This window comes from Ambystoma mexicanum, chromosome 2q, assembly GCF_040938575.1.
Source record: "Ambystoma mexicanum isolate Mex_15411 chromosome 2q, UKY_AmexF1_1, whole genome shotgun sequence".
NCBI lineage: Eukaryota > Metazoa > Chordata > Amphibia > Caudata > Ambystomatidae > Ambystoma > Ambystoma mexicanum.
In genome coordinates, this window is record NC_090924.1 from 127905642 (window position 1) to 127932872 (window position 27231).

At 47.3% G+C, this 27231-nt stretch overlaps 17 non-coding genes across 17 annotated transcripts; all 17 read left to right on the top strand.

Annotated features, from left to right (window-relative positions):
- The first annotated feature begins 956 nt into the window (after positions 1-956).
- Positions 957-1029, top strand: TRNAV-CAC (transfer RNA valine (anticodon CAC)). The gene has a single exon. It is a non-coding gene; the product is annotated as a tRNA-Val (tRNA).
- A 1784-nt stretch (positions 1030-2813) lies between these two features.
- TRNAV-CAC (transfer RNA valine (anticodon CAC)) lies at positions 2814-2886 on the top strand. Its single transcript has one exon. It is a non-coding gene; the product is annotated as a tRNA-Val (tRNA).
- Positions 2887-6037: 3151 nt separating this feature from the next.
- Positions 6038-6109, top strand: TRNAP-UGG (transfer RNA proline (anticodon UGG)). Its single transcript has one exon. It is a non-coding gene; the product is annotated as a tRNA-Pro (tRNA).
- A 420-nt stretch (positions 6110-6529) lies between these two features.
- Positions 6530-6602, top strand: TRNAV-CAC (transfer RNA valine (anticodon CAC)). Its single transcript has one exon. It is a non-coding gene; the product is annotated as a tRNA-Val (tRNA).
- Positions 6603-7925: 1323 nt separating this feature from the next.
- On the top strand, positions 7926-7997 carry TRNAP-UGG (transfer RNA proline (anticodon UGG)). Its single transcript has one exon. It is a non-coding gene; the product is annotated as a tRNA-Pro (tRNA).
- Positions 7998-8417: 420 nt separating this feature from the next.
- On the top strand, positions 8418-8490 carry TRNAV-CAC (transfer RNA valine (anticodon CAC)). The gene has a single exon. It is a non-coding gene; the product is annotated as a tRNA-Val (tRNA).
- A 1303-nt stretch (positions 8491-9793) lies between these two features.
- On the top strand, positions 9794-9865 carry TRNAP-UGG (transfer RNA proline (anticodon UGG)). The gene has a single exon. It is a non-coding gene; the product is annotated as a tRNA-Pro (tRNA).
- Positions 9866-10285: 420 nt separating this feature from the next.
- TRNAV-CAC (transfer RNA valine (anticodon CAC)) lies at positions 10286-10358 on the top strand. The gene has a single exon. It is a non-coding gene; the product is annotated as a tRNA-Val (tRNA).
- Positions 10359-12146: 1788 nt separating this feature from the next.
- Positions 12147-12219, top strand: TRNAV-CAC (transfer RNA valine (anticodon CAC)). Its single transcript has one exon. It is a non-coding gene; the product is annotated as a tRNA-Val (tRNA).
- Positions 12220-15370: 3151 nt separating this feature from the next.
- On the top strand, positions 15371-15442 carry TRNAP-UGG (transfer RNA proline (anticodon UGG)). Its single transcript has one exon. It is a non-coding gene; the product is annotated as a tRNA-Pro (tRNA).
- A 420-nt stretch (positions 15443-15862) lies between these two features.
- Positions 15863-15935, top strand: TRNAV-CAC (transfer RNA valine (anticodon CAC)). The gene has a single exon. It is a non-coding gene; the product is annotated as a tRNA-Val (tRNA).
- Positions 15936-17238: 1303 nt separating this feature from the next.
- TRNAP-UGG (transfer RNA proline (anticodon UGG)) lies at positions 17239-17310 on the top strand. Its single transcript has one exon. It is a non-coding gene; the product is annotated as a tRNA-Pro (tRNA).
- Positions 17311-17730: 420 nt separating this feature from the next.
- Positions 17731-17803, top strand: TRNAV-CAC (transfer RNA valine (anticodon CAC)). Its single transcript has one exon. It is a non-coding gene; the product is annotated as a tRNA-Val (tRNA).
- A 1788-nt stretch (positions 17804-19591) lies between these two features.
- Positions 19592-19664, top strand: TRNAV-CAC (transfer RNA valine (anticodon CAC)). The gene has a single exon. It is a non-coding gene; the product is annotated as a tRNA-Val (tRNA).
- A 3632-nt stretch (positions 19665-23296) lies between these two features.
- TRNAV-CAC (transfer RNA valine (anticodon CAC)) lies at positions 23297-23369 on the top strand. Its single transcript has one exon. It is a non-coding gene; the product is annotated as a tRNA-Val (tRNA).
- Positions 23370-26520: 3151 nt separating this feature from the next.
- Positions 26521-26592, top strand: TRNAP-UGG (transfer RNA proline (anticodon UGG)). The gene has a single exon. It is a non-coding gene; the product is annotated as a tRNA-Pro (tRNA).
- A 420-nt stretch (positions 26593-27012) lies between these two features.
- TRNAV-CAC (transfer RNA valine (anticodon CAC)) lies at positions 27013-27085 on the top strand. The gene has a single exon. It is a non-coding gene; the product is annotated as a tRNA-Val (tRNA).
- Positions 27086-27231: the final 146 nt, after the last annotated feature.

Genomic DNA, 27231 nt, shown 5'->3' on the forward strand with positions numbered 1-27231 from the left:
GCTGGAGGGAGGAGGGCTGCTTTTTGTTTTTACAGGCAAAAGGAAAGGCCCAGCCCTCAGAGCTTCTGCCAATGCAGATCCCAGCAGGTGCAAAATAAAGGCTCTCCCCCACCTTGCCAGCTGCAGATTGATCAGAAGACTGCTAGTCTAGTGTGTTGGGCCACTTTCTCTCTTCTGTGTATCGTCCCCTCTTATTACATAAACAGCATAAGAGGAATAAAGGAAGGAAGGAACAGTGTATCGCAAGCACCTTCCACCCTGATGTCAATGGGCCACCAACCTTCGGGATGAGGAGGAGACCTGTGAAGACAGTCAGAGCGTGCCGACTGGGGCATTCATTTGGCTCATACACCGACAAGGCTTTCAGCGGCAGGAACAAACTTCAGGAATAGGCATTCTTGGCCTCGAATCCTAAGGGGGGTGCAAACGCTGAGGACAATTCCGTCAAATGCTCAAAGGACTGTGGCTCGTTGGTCTAGGGGTATGATTCTCGCTTTGGGTGCGAGAAGTCCCGGGTTCAAATCCCGTACGAGCCCAATCAAGGTGGTTAACTTGAGCTCCTTTTTTTTGTTTTTTCAATGTTATTTTCATTGGACAGACTCTCTGGTTTTCTCGGTAAGCAGTAGTCGATGAACAATTCACTTCCTGAACCTCTTTGCGTGCCATGTCCTTGCGACAAGCACTTTGTGTTCTCTGTTAGCTCTCAGTAACATTCCTTGATTTGCTTGTGAGTTTTGGCCGTCCGATCTCAAAGTGGAAATATGTCCTTCCCTCTGTACGCTGCATAGGCCCTCAGCTGGCATACTTGTATATGTGCGCATGCTTGATAGGACGTATGTTTTAGGCTGGATTGTGTGAGCTTCAGGCGCAAGGCATTTGATTAGTCTTTAAGCAGGTCCACTTGCACTGCCCTTTGCACCTGTTCTCCCAGTCCCTACAAAGGTGAGCAAGCAGCTGTTTCTGTAGTGTAGTGGTTATCACGTTCGCCTCACACGCGAAAGGTCCCCGGTTCGAGACCGGGCAGAAACACTCTCTGCTGGCATTTTACACAAAATAGTTTTTTTCCCCTTTTGTCACACACAAATGTAAAGTATGAACTTATTTGCGTTCCCATGGAAATAGCATATGCTCTCAAGAGCTTGAGAAATACACTGGGAAGGCAAGCATCCTCACATGTATTCTGTATATGGGGCCAATAAAAAAATGCACGCGCTTGCATTTTGTGTATGTAATGTTGCAGAGCACAGAGAGGATTTATTTTCCCTACTGCTGGGTATTTGGGTCTCTGGGATCACAGTTGGGTCCGCTCCGTCCTCTGAAATGGTCCATATTAGTTACATAGGTTAGTGTACCAAAGAAATAATACATTTTCATATACAGCTTCTTCATTTCTGTGTTCTGAGGGATTACCAGTTGTAAGAAATGCACTTGCCGGTACAGTGATTCCCTGGCTTTCTCTGGCCCGAGAAAGCTTTTCCTCTGAAGTGGGAACAGAAGTTGGACTGCTTCTGCTGAACTTCCTGAAAGCAGAGCTGGCGGGAGGAGGGACTTTTTGAGTGCTGGGAAAATTTGAGCTGGAAATTTGCATCGGCTGGACAGAGATTGCTTGGAGCAGCCAAAATATAATAACGGCCATGGCGCTCAAGTAAAGCAGAAAGCTTTTAGTATACACCTTTTGCACTCTTGTCAACGAAGCTGGGCTCTGTGAATGCTCACCCTACGCAAGAAAAGAGAACAGACTTTGCTGGTGACCTAAATATATCTCGCCTGATCGAGCACGATCGAGCTCTGAGTGAGCAGCTGTGCAATGGTCATCTTTACCAAAGGGGAGATGCTGCTTTTTCCAGTGTCACGCCCATGCTCTCAGGGCTGGAGGGAGGAGGGCTGCTTTTTGTTTTTACAGGCAAAAGGAAAGGCCCAGCCCTCAGAGCTTCTGCCAATGCAGATCCCAGCAGGTGCAAAATAAAGGCTCTCCCCCACCTTGCCAGCTGCAGATTGATCAGAAGACTGCTAGTCTAGTGTGTTGGGCCACTTTCTCTCTTCTGTGTATCGTCCCCTCTTATTACATAAACAGCATAAGAGGAATAAAGGAAGGAAGGAAGGAAGGAAGGAACAGTGTATCGCAAGCACCTTCCACCCTGATGTCAATGGGCCACCAACCTTCGGGATGAGGAGGAGACCTGTGAAGACAGTCAGAGCGTGCCGACTGGGGCATTCATTTGGCTCATACACCGACAAGGCTTTCAGCGGCAGGAACAAACTTCAGGAATAGGCATTCTTTACCTCGAATCCTAAGGGGGGTGCAAACGCTGAGGACAATTCCGTCAAATGCTCAAAGGACCGTGGCTCGTTGGTCTAGGGGTATGATTCTCGCTTTGGGTGCGAGAGGTCCCAATCAAGGTGGTTAACTTGAGCTCCTATTTTTTGTTTTTTCAATGTTATTTTCATTGGACAGACTCTCTGGTTTTCTCGGTAAGCAGTAGTCGATGAACAATTCACTTCCTGAACCTCTTTGCGTGCCATGTCCTTGCGACAAGCACTTTGTGTTCTCTGTTAGCTCTCAGTAACATTCCTTGATTTGCTTGTGAGTTTTGGCCGTCCGATCTCAAAGTGGAAATATGTCCTTCCCTCTGTACGCTGCATAGGCCCTCAGCTGGCATACTTGTATATGTGCGCATGCTTGATAGGACGTATGTTTTAGGCTGGATTGTGTGAGCTTCAGGCGCAAGGCATTTGATTAGTCTTTAAGCAGGTCCACTTGCACTGCCCTTTGCACCTGTTCTCCCAGTCCCTACAAAGGTGAGTAAGCAGCTGTTTCTGTAGTGTAGTGGTTATCACGTTCGCCTCACACGCGAAAGGTCCCCGGTTCGAGACCGGGCAGAAACACTCTCTGCTGGCATTTTACACAAAATAGTTTTTTTCCCCTTTTGTCACACACAAATGTAAAGTATGAACTTATTTGCGTTCCCATGGAAATAGCATATGCTCTCAAGAGCTTGAGAAATACACTGGGAAGGCAAGCATCCTCACATGTATTCTGTATATGGGGCCAATAAAAAAATGCACGCGCTTGCATTTTGTGTATGTAATGTTGCAGAGCACAGAGAGGATTTATTTTCCCTACTGCTGGGTATTTGAGTCTCTGGGATCACAGTTGGGTCCGCTCCGTCCTCTGAAATGGTCCATATTAGTTACATAGGTTAGTGTACCAAAGAAATAATACATTTTCATATACAGCTTCTTCATTTCTGTGTTCTGAGGGATTACCAGTTGTAAGAAATGCACTTGCCGGTACAGTGATTCCCTGGCTTTCTCTGGCCCGAGAAAGCTTTTCCTCTGAAGTGGGAACAGAAGTTGGACTGCTTCTGCTGAACTTCCTGAAAGCAGAGCTGGCGGGAGGAGGGACTTTTTGAGTGCTGGGAAAATTTGAGCTGGAAATTTGCATCGGCTGGACAGAGATTGCTTGGAGCAGCCAAAATATAATAACGGCCATGGCGCTCAAGTAAAGCAGAAAGCTTTTAGTATACACCTTTTGCACTCTTGTCAACGAAGCTGGGTTCTGTGAATGCTCACCCTACGCAAGAAAAGAGAACAGACTTTGCTGGTGACCTAAATATATCTGGCCTGATCGAGCACGATCGAGCTCTGAGTGAGCAGCTGTGCAATGGTCATCTTTACCAAAGGGGAGATGCTGCTTTTTCCAGTGTCACGCCCATGCTCTCAGGGCTGGAGGGAGGAGGGCTGCTTTTTGTTTTTACAGGCAAAAGGAAAGGCCCAGCCCTCAGAGCTTCTGCCAATGCAGATCCCAGCAGGTGCAAAATAAAGGCTCTCCCCCACCTTGCCAGCTGCAGATTGATCAGAAGACTGCTAGTCTAGTGTGTTGGGCCACTTTCTCTCTTCTGTGTATCGTCCCCTCTTATTACATAAACAGCATAAGAGGAATAAAGGAAGGAAGGAAGGAAGGAAGGAACAGTGTATCGCAAGCACCTTCCACCCTGATGTCAATGGGCCACCAACCTTCGGGATGAGGAGGAGACCTGTGAAGACAGTCAGAGCGTGCCGACTGGGGCATTCATTTGGCTCATACACCGACAAGGCTTTCAGCGGCAGGAACAAACTTCAGGAATAGGCATTCTTGGCCTCGAATCCTAAGGGGGGTGCAAACGCTGAGGACAATTCCGTCAAATGCTCAAAGGACCGTGGCTCGTTGGTCTAGGGGTATGATTCTCGCTTTGGGTGCGAGAGGTCCCGTACGAGCCCAATCAAGGTGGTTAACTTGAGCTCCTTTTTTTTGTTTTTTCAATGTTATTTTCATTGGACAGACTCTCTGGTTTTCTCGGTAAGCAGTAGTCGATGAACAATTCACTTCCTGAACCTCTTTGCGTGCCATGTCCTTGCGACAAGCACTTTGTGTTCTCTGTTAGCTCTCAGTAACATTCCTTGATTTGCTTGTGAGTTTTGGCCGTCCGATCTCAAAGTGGAAATATGTCCTTCCCTCTGTACGCTGCATAGGCCCTCAGCTGGCATACTTGTATATGTGCGCATGCTTGATAGGACGTATGTTTTAGGCTGGATTGTGTGAGCTTCAGGCGCAAGGCATTTGATTAGTCTTTAAGCAGGTCCACTTGCACTGCCCTTTGCACCTGTTCTCCCAGTCCCTACAAAGGTGAGCAAGCAGCTGTTTCTGTAGTGTAGTGGTTATAAAGGTCCCCGGTTCGAGACCGGGCAGAAACACTCTCTGCTGGCATTTTACACAAAATAGTTTTTTTCCCCTTTTGTCACACACAAATGTAAAGTATGAACTTATTTGCGTTCCCATGGAAATAGCATATGCTCTCAAGAGCTTGAGAAATACACTGGGAAGGCAAGCATCCTCACATGTATTCTGTATATGGGGCCAATAAAAAAATGCACGCGCTTGCATTTTGTGTATGTAATGTTGCAGAGCACAGAGAGGATTTATTTTCCCTACTGCTGGGTATTTGGGTCTCTGGGATCACAGTTGGGTCCGCTCCGTCCTCTGAAATGGTCCATATTAGTTACATAGGTTAGTGTACCAAAGAAATAATACATTTTCATATACAGCTTCTTCATTTCTGTGTTCTGAGGGATTACCAGTTGTAAGAAATGCACTTGCCGGTACAGTGATTCCCTGGCTTTCTCTGGCCCGAGAAAGCTTTTCCTCTGAAGTGGGAACAGAAGTTGGACTGCTTCTGCTGAACTTCCTGAAAGCAGAGCTGGCGGGAGGAGGGACTTTTTGAGTGCTGGGAAAATTTGAGCTGGAAATTTGCATCGGCTGGACAGAGATTGCTTGGAGCAGCCAAAATATAATAACGGCCATGGCGCTCAAGTAAAGCAGAAAGCTTTTAGTATACACCTTTTGCACTCTTGTCAACGAAGCTGGGCTCTGTGAATGCTCACCCTACGCAAGAAAAGAGAACAGACTTTGCTGGTGACCTAAATATATCTCGCCTGATCGAGCACGATCGAGCTCTGAGTGAGCAGCTGTGCAATGGTCATCTTTACCAAAGGGGAGATGCTGCTTTTTCCAGTGTCACGCCCATGCTCTCAGGGCTGGAGGGAGGAGGGCTGCTTTTTGTTTTTACAGGCAAAAGGAAAGGCCCAGCCCTCAGAGCTTCTGCCAATGCAGATCCCAGCAGGTGCAAAATAAAGGCTCTCCCCCACCTTGCCAGCTGCAGATTGATCAGAAGACTGCTAGTCTAGTGTGTTGGGCCACTTTCTCTCTTCTGTGTATCGTCCCCTCTTATTACATAAACAGCATAAGAGGAATAAAGGAAGGAAGGAACAGTGTATCGCAAGCACCTTCCACCCTGATGTCAATGGGCCACCAACCTTCGGGATGAGGAGGAGACCTGTGAAGACAGTCAGAGCGTGCCGACTGGGGCATTCATTTGGCTCATACACCGACAAGGCTTTCAGCGGCAGGAACAAACTTCAGGAATAGGCATTCTTGGCCTCGAATCCTAAGGGGGGTGCAAACGCTGAGGACAATTCCGTCAAATGCTCAAAGGACTGTGGCTCGTTGGTCTAGGGGTATGATTCTCGCTTTGGGTGCGAGAGGTCCCGGGTTCAAATCCCGTACGAGCCCAATCAAGGTGGTTAACTTGAGCTCCTTTTTTTTGTTTTTTCAATGTTATTTTCATTGGACAGACTCTCTGGTTTTCTCGGTAAGCAGTAGTCGATGAACAATTCACTTCCTGAACCTCTTTGCGTGCCATGTCCTTGCGACAAGCACTTTGTGTTCTCTGTTAGCTCTCAGTAACATTCCTTGATTTGCTTGTGAGTTTTGGCCGTCCGATCTCAAAGTGGAAATATGTCCTTCCCTCTGTACGCTGCATAGGCCCTCAGCTGGCATACTTGTATATGTGCGCATGCTTGATAGGACGTATGTTTTAGGCTGGATTGTGTGAGCTTCAGGCGCAAGGCATTTGATTAGTCTTTAAGCAGGTCCACTTGCACTGCCCTTTGCACCTGTTCTCCCAGTCCCTACAAAGGTGAGCAAGCAGCTGTTTCTGTAGTGTAGTGGTTATCACGTTCGCCTCACACGCGAAAGGTCCCCGGTTCGAGACCGGGCAGAAACACTCTCTGCTGGCATTTTACACAAAATAGTTTTTTTCCCCTTTTGTCACACACAAATGTAAAGTATGAACTTATTTGCGTTCCCATGGAAATAGCATATGCTCTCAAGAGCTTGAGAAATACACTGGGAAGGCAAGCATCCTCACATGTATTCTGTATATGGGGCCAATAAAAAAATGCACGCGCTTGCATTTTGTGTATGTAATGTTGCAGAGCACAGAGAGGATTTATTTTCCCTACTGCTGGGTATTTGGGTCTCTGGGATCACAGTTGGGTCCGCTCCGTCCTCTGAAATGGTCCATATTAGTTACATAGGTTAGTGTACCAAAGAAATAATACATTTTCATATACAGCTTCTTCATTTCTGTGTTCTGAGGGATTACCAGTTGTAAGAAATGCACTTGCCGGTACAGTGATTCCCTGGCTTTCTCTGGCCCGAGAAAGCTTTTCCTCTGAAGTGGGAACAGAAGTTGGACTGCTTCTGCTGAACTTCCTGAAAGCAGAGCTGGCGGGAGGAGGGACTTTTTGAGTGCTGGGAAAATTTGAGCTGGAAATTTGCATCGGCTGGACAGAGATTGCTTGGAGCAGCCAAAATATAATAACGGCCATGGCGCTCAAGTAAAGCAGAAAGCTTTTAGTATACACCTTTTGCACTCTTGTCAACGAAGCTGGGCTCTGTGAATGCTCACCCTACGCAAGAAAAGAGAACAGACTTTGCTGGTGACCTAAATATATCTCGCCTGATCGAGCACGATCGAGCTCTGAGTGAGCAGCTGTGCAATGGTCATCTTTACCAAAGGGGAGATGCTGCTTTTTCCAGTGTCACGCCCATGCTCTCAGGGCTGGAGGGAGGAGGGCTGCTTTTTGTTTTTACAGGCAAAAGGAAAGGCCCAGCCCTCAGAGCTTCTGCCAATGCAGATCCCAGCAGGTGCAAAATAAAGGCTCTCCCCCACCTTGCCAGCTGCAGATTGATCAGAAGACTGCTAGTCTAGTGTGTTGGGCCACTTTCTCTCTTCTGTGTATCGTCCCCTCTTATTACATAAACAGCATAAGAGGAATAAAGGAAGGAAGGAAGGAAGGAAGGAAGGAAGGAACAGTGTATCGCAAGCACCTTCCACCCTGATGTCAATGGGCCACCAACCTTCGGGATGAGGAGGAGACCTGTGAAGACAGTCAGAGCGTGCCGACTGGGGCATTCATTTGGCTCATACACCGACAAGGCTTTCAGCGGCAGGAACAAACTTCAGGAATAGGCATTCTTGGCCTCGAATCCTAAGGGGGGTGCAAACGCTGAGGACAATTCCGTCAAATGCTCAAAGGACCGTGGCTCGTTGGTCTAGGGGTATGATTCTCGCTTTGGGTGCGAGAGGTCACGGGTTCAAATCCCGGACGAGCCCAATCAAGGTGGTTAACTTGAGCTCCTTTTTTTTGTTTTTTCAATGTTATTTTCATTGGACAGACTCTCTGGTTTTCTCGGTAAGCAGTAGTCGATGAACAATTCACTTCCTGAACCTCTTTGCGTGCCATGTCCTTGCGACAAGCACTTTGTGTTCTCTGTTAGCTCTCAGTAACATTCCTTGATTTGCTTGTGAGTTTTGGCCGTCCGATCTCAAAGTGGAAATATGTCCTTCCCTCTGTACGCTGCATAGGCCCTCAGCTGGCATACTTGTATATGTGCGCATGCTTGATAGGACGTATGTTTTAGGCTGGATTGTGTGAGCTTCAGGCGCAAGGCATTTGATTAGTCTTTAAGCAGGTCCACTTGCACTGCCCTTTGCACCTGTTCTCCCAGTCCCTACAAAGGTGAGCAAGCAGCTGTTTCTGTAGTGTAGTGGTTATCACGTTCGCCTCACACGCGAAAGGTCCCCGGTTCGAGACCGGGCAGAAACACTCTCTGCTGGCATTTTACACAAAATAGTTTTTTTCCCCTTTTGTCACACACAAATGTAAAGTATGAACTTATTTGCGTTCTCATGGAAATAGCATATGCTCTCAAGAGCTTGAGAAATACACTGGGAAGGCAAGCATCCTCACATGTATTCTGTATATGGGGCCAATAAAAAAATGCACGCGCTTGCATTTTGTGTATGTAATGTTGCAGAGCACAGAGAGGATTTATTTTCCCTACTGCTGGGTATTTGGGTCTCTGGGATCACAGTTGGGTCCGCTCCGTCCTCTGAAATGGTCCATATTAGTTACATAGGTTAGTGTACCAAAGAAATAATACATTTTCATATACAGCTTCTTCATTTCTGTGTTCTGAGGGATTACCAGTTGTAAGAAATGCACTTGCCGGTACAGTGATTCCCTGGCTTTCTCTGGCCCGAGAAAGCTTTTCCTCTGAAGTGGGAACAGAAGTTGGACTGCTTCTGCTGAACTTCCTGAAAGCAGAGCTGGCGGGAGGAGGGACTTTTTGAGTGCTGGGAAAATTTGAGCTGGAAATTTGCATCGGCTGGACAGAGATTGCTTGGAGCAGCCAAAATATAATAACGGCCATGGCGCTCAAGTAAAGCAGAAAGCTTTTAGTATACACCTTTTGCACTCTTGTCAACGAAGCTGGGCTCTTTGAATGCTCACCCTACGCAAGAAAAGAGAACAGACTTTGCTGGTGACCTAAATATATCTCGCCTGATCGAGCACGATCGAGCTCTGAGTGAGCAGCTGTGCAATGGTCATCTTTACCAAAGGGGAGATGCTGCTTTTTCCAGTGTCACGCCCATGCTCTCAGGGCTGGAGGGAGGAGGGCTGCTTTTTGTTTTTACAGGCAAAAGGAAAGGCCCAGCCCTCAGAGCTTCTGCCAATGCAGATCCCAGCAGGTGCAAAATAAAGGCTCTCCCCCACCTTGCCAGCTGCAGATTGATCAGAAGACTGCTAGTCTAGTGTGTTGGGCCACTTTCTCTCTTCTGTGTATCGTCCCCTCTTATTACATAAACAGCATAAGAGGAATAAAGGAAGGAAGGAACAGTGTATCGCAAGCACCTTCCACCCTGATGTCAATGGGCCACCAACCTTCGGGATGAGGAGGAGACCTGTGAAGACAGTCAGAGCGTGCCGACTGGGGCATTCATTTGGCTCATACACCGACAAGGCTTTCAGCGGCAGGAACAAACTTCAGGAATAGGCATTCTTGGCCTCGAATCCTAAGGGGGGTGCAAACGCTGAGGACAATTCCGTCAAATGCTCAAAGGACCGTGGCTCGTTGGTCTAGGGGTATGATTCTCGCTTTGGGTGCGAGAGGTCCCGGGTTCAAATCCCGTACGAGCCCAATCAAGGTGGTTAACTTGAGCTCCTTTTTTTTGTTTTTTCAATGTTATTTTCATTGGACAGACTCTCTGGTTTTCTCGGTAAGCAGTAGTCGATGAACAATTCACTTCCTGAACCTCTTTGCGTGCCATGTCCTTGCGACAAGCACTTTGTGTTCTCTGTTAGCTCTCAGTAACATTCCTTGATTTGCTTGTGAGTTTTGGCCGTCCGATCTCAAAGTGGAAATATGTCCTTCCCTCTGTACGCTGCATAGGCCCTCAGCTGGCATACTTGTATATGTGCGCATGCTTGATAGGACGTATGTTTTAGGCTGGATTGTGTGAGCTTCAGGCGCAAGGCATTTGATTAGTCTTTAAGCAGGTCCACTTGCACTGCCCTTTGCACCTGTTCTCCCAGTCCCTACAAAGGTGAGCAAGCAGCTGTTTCTGTAGTGTAGTGGTTATCACGTTCGCCTCACACGCGAAAGGTCCCCGGTTCGAGACCGGGCAGAAACACTCTCTGCTGGCATTTTACACAAAATAGTTTTTTTCCCCTTTTGTCACACACAAATGTAAAGTATGAACTTATTTGCGTTCCCATGGAAATAGCATATGCTCTCAAGAGCTTGAGAAATACACTGGGAAGGCAAGCATCCTCACATGTATTCTGTATATGGGGCCAATAAAAAAATGCACGCGCTTGCATTTTGTGTATGTAATGTTGCAGAGCACAGAGAGGATTTATTTTCCCTACTGCTGGGTATTTGGGTCTCTGGGATCACAGTTGGGTCCGCTCCGTCCTCTGAAATGGTCCATATTAGTTACATAGGTTAGTGTACCAAAGAAATAATACATTTTCATATACAGCTTCTTCATTTCTGTGTTCTGAGGGATTACCAGTTGTAAGAAATGCACTTGCCGGTACAGTGATTCCCTGGCTTTCTCTGGCCCGAGAAAGCTTTTCCTCTGAAGTGGGAACAGAAGTTGGACTGCTTCTGCTGAACTTCCTGAAAGCAGAGCTGGCGGGAGGAGGGACTTTTTGAGTGCTGGGAAAATTTGAGCTGGAAATTTGCATCGGCTGGACAGAGATTGCTTGGAGCAGCCAAAATATAATAACGGCCATGGCGCTCAAGTAAAGCAGAAAGCTTTTAGTATACACCTTTTGCACTCTTGTCAACGAAGCTGGGCTCTGTGAATGCTCACCCTACGCAAGAAAAGAGAACAGACTTTGCTGGTGACCTAAATATATCTCGCCTGATCGAGCACGATCGAGCTCTGAGTGAGCAGCTGTGCAATGGTCATCTTTACCAAAGGGGAGATGCTGCTTTTTCCAGTGTCACGCCCATGCTCTCAGGGCTGGAGGGAGGAGGGCTGCTTTTTGTTTTTACAGGCAAAAGGAAAGGCCCAGCCCTCAGAGCTTCTGCCAATGCAGATCCCAGCAGGTGCAAAATAAAGGCTCTCCCCCACCTTGCCAGCTGCAGATTGATCAGAAGACTGCTAGTCTAGTGTGTTGGGCCACTTTCTCTCTTCTGTGTATCGTCCCCTCTTATTACATAAACAGCATAAGAGGAATAAAGGAAGGAAGGAAGGAAGGAAGGAAGGAACAGTGTATCGCAAGCACCTTCCACCCTGATGTCAATGGGCCACCAACCTTCGGGATGAGGAGGAGACCTGTGAAGACAGTCAGAGCGTGCCGACTGGGGCATTCATTTGGCTCATACACCGACAAGGCTTTCAGCGGCAGGAACAAACTTCAGGAATAGGCATTCTTTACCTCGAATCCTAAGGGGGGTGCAAACGCTGAGGACAATTCCGTCAAATGCTCAAAGGACCGTGGCTCGTTGGTCTAGGGGTATGATTCTCGCTTTGGGTGCGAGAGGTCCCAATCAAGGTGGTTAACTTGAGCTCCTATTTTTTGTTTTTTCAATGTTATTTTCATTGGACAGACTCTCTGGTTTTCTCGGTAAGCAGTAGTCGATGAACAATTCACTTCCTGAACCTCTTTGCGTGCCATGTCCTTGCGACAAGCACTTTGTGTTCTCTGTTAGCTCTCAGTAACATTCCTTGATTTGCTTGTGAGTTTTGGCCGTCCGATCTCAAAGTGGAAATATGTCCTTCCCTCTGTACGCTGCATAGGCCCTCAGCTGGCATACTTGTATATGTGCGCATGCTTGATAGGACGTATGTTTTAGGCTGGATTGTGTGAGCTTCAGGCGCAAGGCATTTGATTAGTCTTTAAGCAGGTCCACTTGCACTGCCCTTTGCACCTGTTCTCCCAGTCCCTACAAAGGTGAGTAAGCAGCTGTTTCTGTAGTGTAGTGGTTATCACGTTCGCCTCACGCGCGAAAGGTCCCCGGTTCGAGACCGGGCAGAAACACTCTCTGCTGGCATTTTACACAAAATAGTTTTTTTCCCCTTTTGTCACACACAAATGTAAAGTATGAACTTATTTGCGTTCCCATGGAAATAGCATATGCTCTCAAGAGCTTGAGAAATACACTGGGAAGGCAAGCATCCTCACATGTATTCTGTATATGGGGCCAATAAAAAAATGCACGCGCTTGCATTTTGTGTATGTAATGTTGCAGAGCACAGAGAGGATTTATTTTCCCTACTGCTGGGTATTTGAGTCTCTGGGATCACAGTTGGGTCCGCTCCGTCCTCTGAAATGGTCCATATTAGTTACATAGGTTAGTGTACCAAAGAAATAATACATTTTCATATACAGCTTCTTCATTTCTGTGTTCTGAGGGATTACCAGTTGTAAGAAATGCACTTGCCGGTGCAGTGATTCCCTGGCTTTCTCTGGCCCGAGAAAGCTTTTCCTCTGAAGTGGGAACAGAAGTTGGACTGCTTCTGCTGAACTTCCTGAAAGCAGAGCTGGCGGGAGGAGGGACTTTTTGAGTGCTGGGAAAATTTGAGCTGGAAATTTGCATCGGCTGGACAGAGATTGCTTGGAGCAGCCAAAATATAATAACGGCCATGGCGCTCAAGTAAAGCAGAAAGCTTTTAGTATACACCTTTTGCACTCTTGTCAACGAAGCTGGGTTCTGTGAATGCTCACCCTACGCAAGAAAAGAGAACAGACTTTGCTGGTGACCTAAATATATCTGGCCTGATCGAGCACGATCGAGCTCTGAGTGAGCAGCTGTGCAATGGTCATCTTTACCAAAGGGGAGATGCTGCTTTTTCCAGTGTCACGCCCATGCTCTCAGGGCTGGAGGGAGGAGGGCTGCTTTTTGTTTTTACAGGCAAAAGGAAAGGCCCAGCCCTCAGAGCCTCTGCCAATGCAGATCCCAGCAGGTGCAAAATAAAGGCTCTCCCCCACCTTGCCAGCTGCAGATTGATCAGAAGACTGCTAGTCTAGTGTGTTGGGCCACTTTCTCTCTTCTGTGTATCGTCCCCTCTTATTACATAAACAGCATAAGAGGAATAAAGGAAGGAAGGAAGGAAGGAAGGAACAGTGTATCGCAAGCACCTTCCACCCTGATGTCAATGGGCCACCAACCTTCGGGATGAGGAGGAGACCTGTGAAGACAGTCAGAGCGTGCCGACTGGGGCATTCATTTGGCTCATACACCGACAAGGCTTTCAGCGGCAGGAACAAACTTCAGGAATAGGCATTCTTGGCCTCGAATCCTAAGGGGGGTGCAAACGCTGAGGACAATTCCGTCAAATGCTCAAAGGACCGTGGCTCGTTGGTCTAGGGGTATGATTCTCGCTTTGGGTGCGAGAGGTCCCGTACGAGCCCAATCAAGGTGGTTAACTTGAGCTCCTTTTTTTTGTTTTTTCAATGTTATTTTCATTGGACAGACTCTCTGGTTTTCTCGGTAAGCAGTAGTCGATGAACAATTCACTTCCTGAACCTCTTTGCGTGCCATGTCCTTGCGACAAGCACTTTGTGTTCTCTGTTAGCTCTCAGTAACATTCCTTGATTTGCTTGTGAGTTTTGGCCGTCCGATCTCAAAGTGGAAATATGTCCTTCCCTCTGTACGCTGCATAGGCCCTCAGCTGGCATACTTGTATATGTGCGCATGCTTGATAGGACGTATGTTTTAGGCTGGATTGTGTGAGCTTCAGGCGCAAGGCATTTGATTAGTCTTTAAGCAGGTCCACTTGCACTGCCCTTTGCACCTGTTCTCCCAGTCCCTACAAAGGTGAGCAAGCAGCTGTTTCTGTAGTGTAGTGGTTATAAAGGTCCCCGGTTCGAGACCGGGCAGAAACACTCTCTGCTGGCATTTTACACAAAATAGTTTTTTTCCCCTTTTGTCACACACAAATGTAAAGTATGAACTTATTTGCGTTCCCATGGAAATAGCATATGCTCTCAAGAGCTTGAGAAATACACTGGGAAGGCAAGCATCCTCACATGTATTCTGTATATGGGGCCAATAAAAAAATGCACGCGCTTGCATTTTGTGTATGTAATGTTGCAGAGCACAGAGAGGATTTATTTTCCCTACTGCTGGGTATTTGGGTCTCTGGGATCACAGTTGGGTCCGCTCCGTCCTCTGAAATGGTCCATATTAGTTACATAGGTTAGTGTACCAAAGAAATAATACATTTTCATATACAGCTTCTTCATTTCTGTGTTCTGAGGGATTACCAGTTGTAAGAAATGCACTTGCCGGTACAGTGATTCCCTGGCTTTCTCTGGCCCGAGAAAGCTTTTCCTCTGAAGTGGGAACAGAAGTTGGACTGCTTCTGCTGAACTTCCTGAAAGCAGAGCTGGCGGGAGGAGGGACTTTTTGAGTGCTGGGAAAATTTGAGCTGGAAATTTGCATCGGCTGGACAGAGATTGCTTGGAGCAGCCAAAATATAATAACGGCCATGGCGCTCAAGTAAAGCAGAAAGCTTTTAGTATACACCTTTTGCACTCTTGTCAACGAAGCTGGGCTCTGTGAATGCTCACCCTACGCAAGAAAAGAGAACAGACTTTGCTGGTGACCTAAATATATCTCGCCTGATCGAGCACGATCGAGCTCTGAGTGAGCAGCTGTGCAATGGTCATCTTTACCAAAGGGGAGATGCTGCTTTTTCCAGTGTCACGCCCATGCTCTCAGGGCTGGAGGGAGGAGGGCTGCTTTTTGTTTTTACAGGCAAAAGGAAAGGCCCAGCCCTCAGAGCTTCTGCCAATGCAGATCCCAGCAGGTGCAAAATAAAGGCTCTCCCCCACCTTGCCAGCTGCAGATTGATCAGAAGACTGCTAGTCTAGTGTGTTGGGCCACTTTCTCTCTTCTGTGTATCGTCCCCTCTTATTACATAAACAGCATAAGAGGAATAAAGGAAGGAAGGAACAGTGTATCGCAAGCACCTTCCACCCTGATGTCAATGGGCCACCAACCTTCGGGATGAGGAGGAGACCTGTGAAGACAGTCAGAGCGTGCCGACTGGGGCATTCATTTGGCTCATACACCGACAAGGCTTTCAGCGGCAGGAACAAACTTCAGGAATAGGCATTCTTGGCCTCGAATCCTAAGGGGGGTGCAAACGCTGAGGACAATTCCGTCAAATGCTCAAAGGACTGTGGCTCGTTGGTCTAGGGGTATGATTCTCGCTTTGGGTGCGAGAGGTCCCGGGTTCAAATCCCGTACGAGCCCAATCAAGGTGGTTAACTTGAGCTCCTTTTTTTTGTTTTTTCAATGTTATTTTCATTGGACAGACTCTCTGGTTTTCTCGGTAAGCAGTAGTCGATGAACAATTCACTTCCTGAACCTCTTTGCGTGCCATGTCCTTGCGACAAGCACTTTGTGTTCTCTGTTAGCTCTCAGTAACATTCCTTGATTTGCTTGTGAGTTTTGGCCGTCCGATCTCAAAGTGGAAATATGTCCTTCCCTCTGTACGCTGCATAGGCCCTCAGCTGGCATACTTGTATATGTGCGCATGCTTGATAGGACGTATGTTTTAGGCTGGATTGTGTGAGCTTCAGGCGCAAGGCATTTGATTAGTCTTTAAGCAGGTCCACTTGCACTGCCCTTTGCACCTGTTCTCCCAGTCCCTACAAAGGTGAGCAAGCAGCTGTTTCTGTAGTGTAGTGGTTATCACGTTCGCCTCACACGCGAAAGGTCCCCGGTTCGAGACCGGGCAGAAACACTCTCTGCTGGCATTTTACACAAAATAGTTTTTTTCCCCTTTTGTCACACACAAATGTAAAGTATGAACTTATTTGCGTTCCCATGGAAATAGCATATGCTCTCAAGAGCTTGAGAAATACACTGGGAAGGCAAGCATCCTCACATGTATTCTGTATATGGGGCCAATAAAAAAATGCACGCGCTTGCATTTTGTGTATGTAATGTTGCAGAGCACAGAGAGGATTTATTTTCCCTACTGCTGGGTATTTGGGTCTCTGGGATCACAGTTGGGTCCGCTCCGTCCTCTGAAATGGTCCATATTAGTTACATAGGTTAGTGTACCAAAGAAATAATACATTTTCATATACAGCTTCTTCATTTCTGTGTTCTGAGGGATTACCAGTTGTAAGAAATGCACTTGCCGGTACAGTGATTCCCTGGCTTTCTCTGGCCCGAGAAAGCTTTTCCTCTGAAGTGGGAACAGAAGTTGGACTGCTTCTGCTGAACTTCCTGAAAGCAGAGCTGGCGGGAGGAGGGACTTTTTGAGTGCTGGGAAAATTTGAGCTGGAAATTTGCATCGGCTGGACAGAGATTGCTTGGAGCAGCCAAAATATAATAACGGCCATGGCGCTCAAGTAAAGCAGAAAGCTTTTAGTATACACCTTTTGCACTCTTGTCAACGAAGCTGGGCTCTGTGAATGCTCACCCTACGCAAGAAAAGAGAACAGACTTTGCTGGTGACCTAAATATATCTCGCCTGATCGAGCACGATCGAGCTCTGAGTGAGCAGCTGTGCAATGGTCATCTTTACCAAAGGGGAGATGCTGCTTTTTCCAGTGTCACGCCCATGCTCTCAGGGCTGGAGGGAGGAGGGCTGCTTTTTGTTTTTACAGGCAAAAGGAAAGGCCCAGCCCTCAGAGCTTCTGCCAATGCAGATCCCAGCAGGTGCAAAATAAAGGCTCTCCCCCACCTTGCCAGCTGCAGATTGATCAGAAGACTGCTAGTCTAGTGTGTTGGGCCACTTTCTCTCTTCTGTGTATCGTCCCCTCTTATTACATAAACAGCATAAGAGGAATAAAGGAAGGAAGGAACAGTGTATCGCAAGCACCTTCCACCCTGATGTCAATGGGCCACCAACCTTCGGGATGAGGAGGAGACCTGTGAAGACAGTCAGAGCGTGCCGACTGGGGCATTCATTTGGCTCATACACCGACAAGGCTTTCAGCGGCAGGAACAAACTTCAGGAATAGGCATTCTTGGCCTCGAATCCTAAGGGGGGTGCAAACGCTGAGGACAATTCCGTCAAATGCTCAAAGGACCGTGGCTCGTTGGTCTAGGGGTATGATTCTCGCTTTGGGTGCGAGAGGTCCCGGGTTCAAATCCCGTACGAGCCCAATCAAGGTGGTTAACTTGAGCTCCTTTTTTTTGTTTTTTCAATGTTATTTTCATTGGACAGACTCTCTGGTTTTCTCGGTAAGCAGTAGTCGATGAACAATTCACTTCCTGAACCTCTTTGCGTGCCATGTCCTTGCGACAAGCACTTTGTGTTCTCTGTTAGCTCTCAGTAACATTCCTTGATTTGCTTGTGAGTTTTGGCCGTCCGATCTCAAAGTGGAAATATGTCCTTCCCTCTGTACGCTGCATAGGCCCTCAGCTGGCATACTTGTATATGTGCGCATGCTTGATAGGACGTATGTTTTAGGCTGGATTGTGTGAGCTTCAGGCGCAAGGCATTTGATTAGTCTTTAAGCAGGTCCACTTGCACTGCCCTTTGCACCTGTTCTCCCAGTCCCTACAAAGGTGAGCAAGCAGCTGTTTCTGTAGTGTAGTGGTTATCACGTTCGCCTCACACGCGAAAGGTCCCCGGTTCGAGACCGGGCAGAAACACTCTCTGCTGGCATTTTACACAAAATAGTTTTTTTCCCCTTTTGTCACACACAAATGTAAAGTATGAACTTATTTGCGTTCCCATGGAAATAGCATATGCTCTCAAGAGCTTGAGAAATACACTGGGAAGGCAAGCATCCTCACATGTATTCTGTATATGGGGCCAATAAAAAAATGCACGCGCTTGCATTTTGTGTATGTAATGTTGCAGAGCACAGAGAGGATTTATTTTCCCTACTGCTGGGTATTTGGGTCTCTGGGATCACAGTTGGGTCCGCTCCGTCCTCTGAAATGGTCCATATTAGTTACATAGGTTAGTGTACCAAAGAAATAATACATTTTCATATACAGCTTCTTCATTTCTGTGTTCTGAGGGATTACCAGTTGTAAGAAATGCACTTGCCGGTACAGTGATTCCCTGGCTTTCTCTGGCCCGAGAAAGCTTTTCCTCTGAAGTGGGAACAGAAGTTGGACTGCTTCTGCTGAACTTCCTGAAAGCAGAGCTGGCGGGAGGAGGGACTTTTTGAGTGCTGGGAAAATTTGAGCTGGAAATTTGCATCGGCTGGACAGAGATTGCTTGGAGCAGCCAAAATATAATAACGGCCATGGCGCTCAAGTAAAGCAGAAAGCTTTTAGTATACACCTTTTGCACTCTTGTCAACGAAGCTGGGCTCTGTGAATGCTCACCCTACGCAAGAAAAGAGAACAGACTTTGCTGGTGACCTAAATATATCTCGCCTGATCGAGCACGATCGAGCTCTGAGTGAGCAGCTGTGCAATGGTCATCTTTACCAAAGGGGAGATGCTGCTTTTTCCAGTGTCACGCCCATGCTCTCAGGGCTGGAGGGAGGAGGGCTGCTTTTTGTTTTTACAGGCAAAAGGAAAGGCCCAGCCCTCAGAGCTTCTGCCAATGCAGATCCCAGCAGGTGCAAAATAAAGGCTCTCCCCCACCTTGCCAGCTGCAGATTGATCAGAAGACTGCTAGTCTAGTGTGTTGGGCCACTTTCTCTCTTCTGTGTATCGTCCCCTCTTATTACATAAACAGCATAAGAGGAATAAAGGAAGGAAGGAAGGAAGGAAGGAAGGAACAGTGTATCGCAAGCACCTTCCACCCTGATGTCAATGGGCCACCAACCTTCGGGATGAGGAGGAGACCTGTGAAGACAGTCAGAGCGTGCCGACTGGGGCATTCATTTGGCTCATACACCGACAAGGCTTTCAGCGGCAGGAACAAACTTCAGGAATAGGCATTCTTTACCTCGAATCCTAAGGGGGGTGCAAACGCTGAGGACAATTCCGTCAAATGCTCAAAGGACCGTGGCTCGTTGGTCTAGGGGTATGATTCTCGCTTTGGGTGCGAGAGGTCCCAATCAAGGTGGTTAACTTGAGCTCCTATTTTTTGTTTTTTCAATGTTATTTTCATTGGACAGACTCTCTGGTTTTCTCGGTAAGCAGTAGTCGATGAACAATTCACTTCCTGAACCTCTTTGCGTGCCATGTCCTTGCGACAAGCACTTTGTGTTCTCTGTTAGCTCTCAGTAACATTCCTTGATTTGCTTGTGAGTTTTGGCCGTCCGATCTCAAAGTGGAAATATGTCCTTCCCTCTGTACGCTGCATAGGCCCTCAGCTGGCATACTTGTATATGTGCGCATGCTTGATAGGACGTATGTTTTAGGCTGGATTGTGTGAGCTTCAGGCGCAAGGCATTTGATTAGTCTTTAAGCAGGTCCACTTGCACTGCCCTTTGCACCTGTTCTCCCAGTCCCTACAAAGGTGAGTAAGCAGCTGTTTCTGTAGTGTAGTGGTTATCACGTTCGCCTCACGCGCGAAAGGTCCCCGGTTCGAGACCGGGCAGAAACACTCTCTGCTGGCATTTTACACAAAATAGTTTTTTTCCCCTTTTGTCACACACAAATGTAAAGTATGAACTTATTTGCGTTCCCATGGAAATAGCATATGCTCTCAAGAGCTTGAGAAATACACTGGGAAGGCAAGCATCCTCACATGTATTCTGTATATGGGGCCAATAAAAAAATGCACGCGCTTGCATTTTGTGTATGTAATGTTGCAGAGCACAGAGAGGATTTATTTTCCCTACTGCTGGGTATTTGAGTCTCTGGGATCACAGTTGGGTCCGCTCCGTCCTCTGAAATGGTCCATATTAGTTACATAGGTTAGTGTACCAAAGAAATAATACATTTTCATATACAGCTTCTTCATTTCTGTGTTCTGAGGGATTACCAGTTGTAAGAAATGCACTTGCCGGTGCAGTGATTCCCTGGCTTTCTCTGGCCCGAGAAAGCTTTTCCTCTGAAGTGGGAACAGAAGTTGGACTGCTTCTGCTGAACTTCCTGAAAGCAGAGCTGGCGGGAGGAGGGACTTTTTGAGTGCTGGGAAAATTTGAGCTGGAAATTTGCATCGGCTGGACAGAGATTGCTTGGAGCAGCCAAAATATAATAACGGCCATGGCGCTCAAGTAAAGCAGAAAGCTTTTAGTATACACCTTTTGCACTCTTGTCAACGAAGCTGGGTTCTGTGAATGCTCACCCTACGCAAGAAAAGAGAACAGACTTTGCTGGTGACCTAAATATATCTGGCCTGATCGAGCACGATCGAGCTCTGAGTGAGCAGCTGTGCAATGGTCATCTTTACCAAAGGGGAGATGCTGCTTTTTCCAGTGTCACGCCCATGCTCTCAGGGCTGGAGGGAGGAGGGCTGCTTTTTGTTTTTACAGGCAAAAGGAAAGGCCCAGCCCTCAGAGCCTCTGCCAATGCAGATCCCAGCAGGTGCAAAATAAAGGCTCTCCCCCACCTTGCCAGCTGCAGATTGATCAGAAGACTGCTAGTCTAGTGTGTTGGGCCACTTTCTCTCTTCTGTGTATCGTCCCCTCTTATTACATAAACAGCATAAGAGGAATAAAGGAAGGAAGGAAGGAAGGAAGGAACAGTGTATCGCAAGCACCTTCCACCCTGATGTCAATGGGCCACCAACCTTCGGGATGAGGAGGAGACCTGTGAAGACAGTCAGAGCGTGCCGACTGGGGCATTCATTTGGCTCATACACCGACAAGGCTTTCAGCGGCAGGAACAAACTTCAGGAATAGGCATTCTTGGCCTCGAATCCTAAGGGGGGTGCAAACGCTGAGGACAATTCCGTCAAATGCTCAAAGGACCGTGGCTCGTTGGTCTAGGGGTATGATTCTCGCTTTGGGTGCGAGAGGTCCCGTACGAGCCCAATCAAGGTGGTTAACTTGAGCTCCTTTTTTTTGTTTTTTCAATGTTATTTTCATTGGACAGACTCTCTGGTTTTCTCGGTAAGCAGTAGTCGATGAACAATTCACTTCCTGAACCTCTTTGCGTGCCATGTCCTTGCGACAAGCACTTTGTGTTCTCTGTTAGCTCTCAGTAACATTCCTTGATTTGCTTGTGAGTTTTGGCCGTCCGATCTCAAAGTGGAAATATGTCCTTCCCTCTGTACGCTGCATAGGCCCTCAGCTGGCATACTTGTATATGTGCGCATGCTTGATAGGACGTATGTTTTAGGCTGGATTGTGTGAGCTTCAGGCGCAAGGCATTTGATTAGTCTTTAAGCAGGTCCACTTGCACTGCCCTTTGCACCTGTTCTCCCAGTCCCTACAAAGGTGAGCAAGCAGCTGTTTCTGTAGTGTAGTGGTTATAAAGGTCCCCGGTTCGAGACCGGGCAGAAACACTCTCTGCTGGCATTTTACACAAAATAGTTTTTTTCCCCTTTTGTCACACACAAATGTAAAGTATGAACTTATTTGCGTTCCCATGGAAATAGCATATGCTCTCAAGAGCTTGAGAAATACACTGGGAAGGCAAGCATCCTCACATGTATTCTGTATATGGGGCCAATAAAAAAATGCACGCGCTTGCATTTTGTGTATGTAATGTTGCAGAGCACAGAGAGGATTTATTTTCCCTACTGCTGGGTATTTGGGTCTCTGGGATCACAGTTGGGTCCGCTCCGTCCTCTGAAATGGTCCATATTAGTTACATAGGTTAGTGTACCAAAGAAATAATACATTTTCATATACAGCTTCTTCATTTCTGTGTTCTGAGGGATTACCAGTTGTAAGAAATGCACTTGCCGGTACAGTGATTCCCTGGCTTTCTCTGGCCCGAGAAAGCTTTTCCTCTGAAGTGGGAACAGAAGTTGGACTGCTTCTGCTGAACTTCCTGAAAGCAGAGCTGGCGGGAGGAGGGACTTTTTGAGTGCTGGGAAAATTTGAGCTGGAAATTTGCATCGGCTGGACAGAGATTGCTTGGAGCAGCCAAAATATAATAACGGCCATGGCGCTCAAGTAAAGCAGAAAGCTTTTAGTATACACCTTTTGCACTCTTGTCAACGAAGCTGGGCTCTGTGAATGCTCACCCTACGCAAGAAAAGAGAACAGACTTTGCTGGTGACCTAAATATATCTCGCCTGATCGAGCACGATCGAGCTCTGAGTGAGCAGCTGTGCAATGGTCATCTTTACCAAAGGGGAGATGCTGCTTTTTCCAGTGTCACGCCCATGCTCTCAGGGCTGGAGGGAGGAGGGCTGCTTTTTGTTTTTACAGGCAAAAGGAAAGGCCCAGCCCTCAGAGCTTCTGCCAATGCAGATCCCAGCAGGTGCAAAATAAAGGCTCTCCCCCACCTTGCCAGCTGCAGATTGATCAGAAGACTGCTAGTCTAGTGTGTTGGGCCACTTTCTCTCTTCTGTGTATCGTCCCCTCTTATTACATAAACAGCATAAGAGGAATAAAGGAAGGAAGGAAGGAAGGAAGGAACAGTGTATCGCAAGCACCTTCCACCCTGATGTCAATGGGCCACCAACCTTCGGGATGAGGAGGAGACCTGTGAAGACAGTCAGAGCGTGCCGACTGGGGCATTCATTTGGCTCATACACCGACAAGGCTTTCAGCGGCAGGAACAAACTTCAGGAATAGGCATTCTTTACCTCGAATCCTAAGGGGGGTGCAAACGCTGAGGACAATTCCGTCAAATGCTCAAAGGACCGTGGCTCGTTGGTCTAGGGGTATGATTCTCGCTTTGGGTGCGAGAGGTCCCAATCAAGGTGGTTAACTTGAGCTCCTATTTTTTGTTTTTTCAATGTTATTTTCATTGGACAGACTCTCTGGTTTTCTCGGTAAGCAGTAGTCGATGAACAATTCACTTCCTGAACCTCTTTGCGTGCCATGTCCTTGCGACAAGCACTTTGTGTTCTCTGTTAGCTCTCAGTAACATTCCTTGATTTGCTTGTGAGTTTTGGCCGTCCGATCTCAAAGTGGAAATATGTCCTTCCCTCTGTACGCTGCATAGGCCCTCAGCTGGCATACTTGTATATGTGCGCATGCTTGATAGGACGTATGTTTTAGGCTGGATTGTGTGAGCTTCAGGCGCAAGGCATTTGATTAGTCTTTAAGCAGGTCCACTTGCACTGCCCTTTGCACCTGTTCTCCCAGTCCCTACAAAGGTGAGTAAGCAGCTGTTTCTGTAGTGTAGTGGTTATCACGTTCGCCTCACACGCGAAAGGTCCCCGGTTCGAGACCGGGCAGAAACACTCTCTGCTGGCATTTTACACAAAATAGTTTTTTTCCCCTTTTGTCACACACAAATGTAAAGTATGAACTTATTTGCGTTCCCATGGAAATAGCATATGCTCTCAAGAGCTTGAGAAATACACTGGGAAGGCAAGCATCCTCACATGTATTCTGTATATGGGGCCAATAAAAAAATGCACGCGCTTGCATTTTGTGTATGTAATGTTGCAGAGCACAGAGAGGATTTATTTTCCCTACTGCTGGGTATTTGAGTCTCTGGGATCACAGTTGGGTCCGCTCCGTCCTCTGAAATGGTCCATATTAGTTACATAGGTTAGTGTACCAAAGAAATAATACATTTTCATATACAGCTTCTTCATTTCTGTGTTCTGAGGGATTACCAGTTGTAAGAAATGCACTTGCCGGTACAGTGATTCCCTGGCTTTCTCTGGCCCGAGAAAGCTTTTCCTCTGAAGTGGGAACAGAAGTTGGACTGCTTCTGCTGAACTTCCTGAAAGCAGAGCTGGCGGGAGGAGGGACTTTTTGAGTGCTGGGAAAATTTGAGCTGGAAATTTGCATCGGCTGGACAGAGATTGCTTGGAGCAGCCAAAATATAATAACGGCCATGGCGCTCAAGTAAAGCAGAAAGCTTTTAGTATACACCTTTTGCACTCTTGTCAACGAAGCTGGGTTCTGTGAATGCTCACCCTACGCAAGAAAAGAGAACAGACTTTGCTGGTGACCTAAATATATCTGGCCTGATCGAGCACGATCGAGCTCTGAGTGAGCAGCTGTGCAATGGTCATCTTTACCAAAGGGGAGATGCTGCTTTTTCCAGTGTCACGCCCATGCTCTCAGGGCTGGAGGGAGGAGGGCTGCTTTTTGTTTTTACAGGCAAAAGGAAAGGCCCAGCCCTCAGAGCTTCTGCCAATGCAGATCCCAGCAGGTGCAAAATAAAGGCTCTCCCCCACCTTGCCAGCTGCAGATTGATCAGAAGACTGCTAGTCTAGTGTGTTGGGCCACTTTCTCTCTTCTGTGTATCGTCCCCTCTTATTACATAAACAGCATAAGAGGAATAAAGGAAGGAAGGAAGGAAGGAAGGAACAGTGTATCGCAAGCACCTTCCACCCTGATGTCAATGGGCCACCAACCTTCGGGATGAGGAGGAGACCTGTGAAGACAGTCAGAGCGTGCCGACTGGGGCATTCATTTGGCTCATACACCGACAAGGCTTTCAGCGGCAGGAACAAACTTCAGGAATAGGCATTCTTGGCCTCGAATCCTAAGGGGGGTGCAAACGCTGAGGACAATTCCGTCAAATGCTCAAAGGACCGTGGCTCGTTGGTCTAGGGGTATGATTCTCGCTTTGGGTGCGAGAGGTCCCGTACGAGCCCAATCAAGGTGGTTAACTTGAGCTCCTTTTTTTTGTTTTTTCAATGTTATTTTCATTGGACAGACTCTCTGGTTTTCTCGGTAAGCAGTAGTCGATGAACAATTCACTTCCTGAACCTCTTTGCGTGCCATGTCCTTGCGACAAGCACTTTGTGTTCTCTGTTAGCTCTCAGTAACATTCCTTGATTTGCTTGTGAGTTTTGGCCGTCCGATCTCAAAGTGGAAATATGTCCTTCCCTCTGTACGCTGCATAGGCCCTCAGCTGGCATACTTGTATATGTGCGCATGCTTGATAGGACGTATGTTTTAGGCTGGATTGTGTGAGCTTCAGGCGCAAGGCATTTGATTAGTCTTTAAGCAGGTCCACTTGCACTGCCCTTTGCACCTGTTCTCCCAGTCCCTACAAAGGTGAGCAAGCAGCTGTTTCTGTAGTGTAGTGGTTATAAAGGTCCCCGGTTCGAGACCGGGCAGAAACACTCTCTGCTGGCATTTTACACAAAATAGTTTTTTTCCCCTTTTGTCACACACAAATGTAAAGTATGAACTTATTTGCGTTCCCATGGAAATAGCATATGCTCTCAAGAGCTTGAGAAATACACTGGGAAGGCAAGCATCCTCACATGTATTCTGTATATGGGGCCAATAAAAAAATGCACGCGCTTGCATTTTGTGTATGTAATGTTGCAGAGCACAGAGAGGATTTATTTTCCCTACTGCTGGGTATTTGGGTCTCTGGGATCACAGTTGGGTCCGCTCCGTCCTCTGAAATGGTCCATATTAGTTACATAGGTTAGTGTACCAAAGAAATAATACATTTTCATATACAGCTTCTTCATTTCTGTGTTCTGAGGGATTACCAGTTGTAAGAAATGCACTTGCCGGTACAGTGATTCCCTGGCTTTCTCTGGCCCGAGAAAGCTTTTCCTCTGAAGTGGGAACAGAAGTTGGACTGCTTCTGCTGAACTTCCTGAAAGCAGAGCTGGCGGGAGGAGGGACTTTTTGAGTGCTGGGAAAATTTGAGCTGGAAATTTGCATCGGCTGGACAGAGATTGCTTGGAGCAGCCAAAATATAATAACGGCCATGGCGCTCAAGTAAAGCAGAAAGCTTTTAGTATACACCTTTTGCACTCTTGTCAACGAAGCTGGGCTCTGTGAATGCTCACCCTACGCAAGAAAAGAGAACAGACTTTGCTGGTGACCTAAATATATCTCGCCTGATCGAGCACGATCGAGCTCTGAGTGAGCAGCTGTGCAATGGTCATCTTTACCAAAGGGGAGATGCTGCTTTTTCCAGTGTCACGCCCATGCTCTCAGGGCTGGAGGGAGGAGGGCTGCTTTTTGTTTTTACAGGCAAAAGGAAAGGCCCAGCCCTCAGAGCTTCTGCCAATGCAGATCCCAGCAGGTGCAAAATAAAGGCTCTCCCCCACCTTGCCAGCTGCAGATTGATCAGAAGACTGCTAGTCTAGTGTGTTGGGCCACTTTCTCTCTTCTGTGTATCGTCCCCTCTTATTACATAAACAGCATAAGAGGAATAAAGGAAGGAAGGAACAGTGTATCGCAAGCACCTTCCACCCTGATGTCAATGGGCCACCAACCTTCGGGATGAGGAGGAGACCTGTGAAGACAGTCAGAGCGTGCCGACTGGGGCATTCATTTGGCTCATACACCGACAAGGCTTTCAGCGGCAGGAACAAACTTCAGGAATAGGCATTCTTGGCCTCGAATCCTAAGGGGGGTGCAAACGCTGAGGACAATTCCGTCAAATGCTCAAAGGACTGTGGCTCGTTGGTCTAGGGGTATGATTCTCGCTTTGGGTGCGAGAGGTCCCGGGTTCAAATCCCGTACGAGCCCAATCAAGGTGGTTAACTTGAGCTCCTTTTTTTTGTTTTTTCAATGTTATTTTCATTGGACAGACTCTCTGGTTTTCTCGGTAAGCAGTAGTCGATGAACAATTCACTTCCTGAACCTCTTTGCGTGCCATGTCCTTGCGACAAGCACTTTGTGTTCTCTGTTAGCTCTCAGTAACATTCCTTGATTTGCTTGTGAGTTTTGGCCGTCCGATCTCAAAGTGGAAATATGTCCTTCCCTCTGTACGCTGCATAGGCCCTCAGCTGGCATACTTGTATATGTGCGCATGCTTGATAGGACGTATGTTTTAGGCTGGATTGTGTGAGCTTCAGGCGCAAGGCATTTGATTAGTCTTTAAGCAGGTCCACTTGCACTGCCCTTTGCACCTGTTCTCCCAGTCCCTACAAAGGTGAGCAAGCAGCTGTTTCTGTAGTGTAGTGGTTATCACGTTCGCCTCACACGCGAAAGGTCCCCGGTTCGAGACCGGGCAGAAACACTCTCTGCTGGCATTTTACACAAAATAGTTTTTTTCCCCTTTTGTCACACACAAATGTAAAGTATGAACTTATTTGCGTTCCCATGGAAATAGCATATGCTCTCAAGAGCTTGAGAAATACACTGGGAAGGCAAGCATCCTCACAT